General features: G+C 24.9%; 2 non-coding genes across 2 annotated transcripts; both read left to right on the top strand.

The window, feature by feature from the left end:
* The first annotated feature begins 278 nt into the window (after positions 1-278).
* Positions 279-429, top strand: MIR5039 (microRNA MIR5039). Its single transcript, NR_126609.1, has one exon. It is a non-coding gene; the product is annotated as a microRNA MIR5039 (primary transcript).
* A 2793-nt stretch (positions 430-3222) lies between these two features.
* On the top strand, positions 3223-3294 carry TRNAP-AGG (transfer RNA proline (anticodon AGG)). Its single transcript has one exon. It is a non-coding gene; the product is annotated as a tRNA-Pro (tRNA).
* Positions 3295-5810: the final 2516 nt, after the last annotated feature.

Here is a 5810-nt window from a genome sequence, read left to right on the forward strand (position 1 = left end):
AAAATAAAGAATCATCATGAAAAATATTTAATTTTCATGATGATTTTTAAACCGTCTTAAAATGTTAGTTTTTATATTAATTTTTGGATAAATAATTATTTTTATTCTTAAATTTGTTGAGTATTAACAAATTGAACCCCAAAAGATAAAAATTCAAATTTTTGTCAATGAAAGTGAAAAAGTACACCACATTCATTCATCCGTTAACTTTCTTCTGTTATGGTTAATGAAAATGAAAGAGCATACGTAATGCATTCAAGGACGAATTTGTAAGTACTTTACACATTCAGGTACAAAAATGACTATTTATCCAAAATATAATTTAATATTCATTTTCTCCCTTTTTTAATCGTTGCATGCATAACATTACAATAATCACTTGTAACGATTAAAAAAAAGGAGAAAAGATGAAGATTAAATTATATTTTGGATAAATAGTCATTTTCGTCCCTAAATAGAACACTGATAAATTCATCTCTGAATGTGCCACGTAGACTCTTTCATTAACGATAACGGAAGGAGGTTAACAGATGGATAGATTTGTTACACTTTTTTCACTTTCGGGGACTAAAAATTTAAATTTTCATTTTTTGGAACGAATTTGTTGACGCTCTACATATTTAATGACGAAAATGATTATTTATCCTTAATTTTTTTAAAAATCGTCTTAGAATCTTAGACTTTTTATTTAAATAATATTAAAAATGTTAGAATTTAAAGACATTTTTTAAGAAAATCATCTTAGAAAATAAATATTTTAAAACAGTTTTAAGAAAATCGTCTTAAAAAATGTATATTCTAAAACAATTTTTCTAAAAATCGTCTTAAAAAGTAGATACTTTTAAAAACGGTTTTTTAGAAATCAATATTTTTTAATGGTTTATTTTGTTTTAGAATTCTTAATCGTTGTTTTACTATATTTTAAAATAATGACAAAGAAAACCTTGACATTGTGAGATATATGGGACACTAGTTAACTGAAAATGACCATAGCCTTCTTCGTACAACTAGTTTGTATGATAGTTTTGGCAATTGAAAGTACTAGGTCTAAAAAATTGATGAATTGAGCATGAAAAATTGGTTAAAATTGGAAAAACAATAAAAAAATTGGCAAAAAAAGGCCAATTACAGGGAAAAAATCAGTTCACAACGGGTCAATAAAAAGAATACTTAATATTATAGTATTTAAATATTTTCTCAAAAAATAAAAAACCAACCAAGATACTTGTTATTTTATTTTATTTATTTATTTATTGTACAATGTGAATCTATTATTATTATTAAACATTGGTTTGTATTATTCGAACCTAAATATAAGTATTATAATATATTTGATTTATACTTAAATTTTGAATGTTTGTAGCATATAGATGGTATTTTGTTTTTGGTTTTTAATATTATATAATTATGAAATCATGATTTTATTATTATTATTATTATTATTATTATTATTATTATTATTATTATTATTATTATTAAACTATTTATTCTTGAACTTGTGTTTGATATTTTAATGACTAGCTAGTCTGAACTCAATTTGTGCTCTTAATTTTCATATAGTGGGTTTCTTGTTCTCATTTAAGATTTTAGAACACCCATTAATTTTATTTTGATTGTAAAACAAATCTAATTTGTATTCTTAACTCTTTTTTTAGTGGATATCATTCCATCTCTCTGTTCACTCAACAACCTATATTTTAACTTAAAAATTATTTTCTTTATGGCCGGTTAAACAAACTTTAGTGATAGTTATATAAGCAATTTTTATAAAACTCCATAAAAGCTCGTAGTATTATCAACTTGCTTAATTTGAATAACTAACCTAAGCAACTTGTTCTAACCTTTTTTTGGGGGGGAATTGCAACTTGCTCTTACTAGTGTATGTATGTATATGTATAGTCAGCATCAAAGTAGAAACAAATGAACGAATGGAAGAGGTAGTACCACATTTAAAATTCCAACGTGGTACTAGAAGCATCACTACTTTTCACTTCTCAGATTCTTTCATTGACTTTTAAGCATTCAAGTATTGCTATTATTTTAATTATAGATTTAGGATTTTTTTTATTCTTTTGTCGTTTTAAAAATTTAAAAGAATATTAATTATTATATTTACTTATATTCTTATATGTATTTATTTCACATGTTTTTCCATATATTTTTTTAATAATTATTAAAATTTAAAGAAATTTAATATGAATATTGTTTAAATATTTTATATGTTTTAGATATTTCAAAGCATTTGGTAAAAGAAATTCAGAGCATCAAATAAATAAATCATAGAATAATAAAGAATGTATATACAAAATTAATATATTTTTAATATAAATTAGTTATTTGTATTTTTTAATTTATACACACACACACAAAATCTAAACAAGTCATTTTTTCAAATGTTTGGCGATAGTTTTTATTTATTTTTATCCCCATTTTTTAAATTTAGATAAAAAAAATGCTTTAATATTAAGTTACATGATCATTATTTTGAAAACATCAATCAACTAATCAAATATAAAAAAACTGTAATATTCTATCAAATGTGCGTCATTTTTTCTTTTATGAAGAAATTTTAGGTAAAGAGATGATGTTTTGTTTTAAAATAGGAAAAGTTTTAAAAATTTGAAGAACATTTATCAAATTTTAATTTCTATTTTCTCTACATTGTTAAACGTAGAAAAATTTAGACTATCAACCAATAAATTTTTTTATGATTGTTATAATTTTTAAAATAATTATTATAAAATTTAATAAACTAATTATATATGTCAATTTATAATTAGATGATAATATAAACATTCTTTATATTATCATTACATGCACTATATGATGCACTATATGGTCTTTAACTTATTTAAAGAAAATAAACGAGGACTCAAACTTATGACTTATCCAAAATGAATTTTATTTTATTCAGCTTAATTATCTATTTAAGATTTGCCTTAGTTATGTTTAGTGATGTTGCTTAAAGACTTATTATACGAGTTTAATTTTAACCTATTACAAAATAATATATTTTTTATATCATCAGTCAATTAACACATTATTTAGAAGCTTAGTTTCTAAATATTATTATTATTAAAATTTTAAATTAATTAATCAGGTAAAAATAATAAATTAATTTTTTTTTTCATATCCATAAAAATAACGTTTGTTATTCTTTGTTTCAATAAAGTTTCCATTATAAGTGTCTATAAATTTGATTGGATGCAGACAATTTAATGTGGGCATTTGGTCTAGTGGTATGATTCTCGCTTAGGGTGCGAGAGGTCCCGAGTTCAATTCTCGGAATGCCCCCAATTTGCTTTTTGATGTCGTGGTCCCAAATTTTTTACAACCTCTTGTATTTCGTCCATCCCACAATACGTTAATTATCTTATAAGCTCACTGATTATAATACTAGGCATCATTGTCTGTGTTTGCAAATTTCAATTATGGTTATTCATGAAAATTTAAAATATAATTTATATATTGAAAAATATTTATTTTTATACTCAGTAAAAGAATATTTATCTTTTCATAAATTTTAGTTATAACATATTAAAAGTATTCATTTATTATATTTTTTAGTTATATAAAATAAATATTTATATGGGTTTTACTAGCAAATATCCATGACTACAGATATTTTTTGTGAAGCTGAAGACCCAAAATTAGAGCAAAGCACGAGCAATAAAATAAAGTCCTCTTTGAAATTCAAGGAAATACAAAATATCTTAATAACATACAAGTAACTATTTAATTTAACTAGCTAGTTAGGTAAACCATGACTTGCATGAGATGTTATACATATTTATTTGGTAAACGAATATATATATTTTTAATGAAATTAGATAGGTATAAACCACGATTAATTTGCATGAGACAATTATACATATTATTATTTAATTGATAGTATACTTTTTTATATTTCTTAAAATATTTTGATTTGAATTAATATATTATTAAATATAATAAACTTTTTACATGCCAAACTAAATATTGTTAAATATAGTTTTTCCAATGTAAATCATATTCATAATAAATTATATCAATGGAATTTAGTATCTGAAAAAACAATTTATATTTGGAAAACAAACTTTATTTTAAACAAGTTGACCCTCCTATATCTAAAAGTAGGCGTGCAACAAGAATACTCACAAATAATTGGAATATTTAAAAGCAATACAATTAACATATTAAATACAAATAATAAAAATATTATCATGAATAAAAATAGCTTGTGCTAATTTTCTAATATTTAATCAAGCAAATAAACAATGGAATTGCAGTATATTAGTTCAAATCATGGTTCAAATAAACATAATGAAAGTTGAGCCATGGATCGAATCTATATAGCCGGTAAAGGTTATATTAATGGCTGGTAAAAACGAGTTATACTATAATATTAATGAGCCATGAAATTTACGTAGGAACTGGGACAAAGGTGATTCAACTAAGTTGCAGCAAATGTAGAAAGCTCAGCACCATGGATATACAGCTTATGTAACAAAATGCCCGAATTTAAGTCATCGTCGATCGCAACACAAGTAGAATCAATATTACGCCTAGCTAGGTAGCTTTTATTGTCCATGAGAACACGCCTCTTGATCAGTTCTATGCACTTTTTTATTTGTACTAGTAGTTATCATCTTGCACTAGGATGCAAAGTGACTCTTTCTTTGTAAATTTAATTCCAACAAGATTCGAAGAAAAATATAAGATAACAACGAAAATGGATCAAGCCAGCTAAGGTGCGATATATATACTTGGACTATTTGGGAATTCAACTTATCGTAAGGTAAAAGCACCTATACAACCTTAGTCACTTTTTGACATTGTGGCATATTTAAGTTTGGGAATTCAACGTATCGTAAGGTAAAACCACCTATTACAACCTAAGTCACCTTTGACATTGTGGCATATATTTAAGTCATTAATTAATTGCAGAGCACCCTAGCTATTATTAATTTTAGGAGAAACTTATGTATGATCTATATGTGTTCTGACCAATCTTCTTCATCTCTCTAATATTTAAACCAAACCATATATATTGTCGTGGAAGCTCCTACGTGATAATGAGGGTAAAAAATGCAATTACAATTCGACAGCAAAGAAAAACAGCAATCAATATTTAGTCTAATCAGTTTGCATTTAAGAAATTAAGGAAAAAAATATACTATACCTGTCTTCACTGTTTGTTTACGTAAAATTAGTATCTCTAACCGGAGTTGCTTAACTAAAGTAATTTTTCACGTAAGGTACGGTCCCTTATCTAGTTTCGTGGTTAGAGTTTGGCGAACTAATTAAGCATTGTTACATAGTCTTCAACAGGGAACCGTTTCTTAATTAGCAGAAAAAAAGGGGACCAAAACTGCATTGTGGGTGTCTGGATGAGAGTGTGATACTGCGAGGTGGGCTAGCTTTGGTGGGGGATGAAAGTGGGTTCGGTGGTTTGATGCGCGGATGACAAGGTTTCCTAAATAGTGGCCGATCAAAGACTCTAAATCAGTTAGTGCAAATTATAAAAAAATAAAAAAAAGTCAGTAGGGTCAATTATATAAATATAAATAAAATAAAATATAAAAATATAAAATTTTATTTATAAATTTAGTGAATTTTAAAAGATGAGAGGATGTAAGTGCATACCCTCGGACCAATGTAGGTCTACCATTAATTTTACATGAAATTAATTTTGAAGTAAGTGATTTATGTTTGAAAGTTTTTATTATATAATTAAGTTAGAAATAAAATTTAATGGTATAAATTTTCTGATTCAACATAAAAATTACTTAAAATTGTTTCAACTCAGAATTAATTTTAAATTTAAAATC

The sequence above is a fragment of the Glycine max genome, chromosome 12 (assembly GCF_000004515.6).
Source record: "Glycine max cultivar Williams 82 chromosome 12, Glycine_max_v4.0, whole genome shotgun sequence".
Classification (NCBI taxonomy): domain Eukaryota; kingdom Viridiplantae; phylum Streptophyta; class Magnoliopsida; order Fabales; family Fabaceae; genus Glycine; species Glycine max.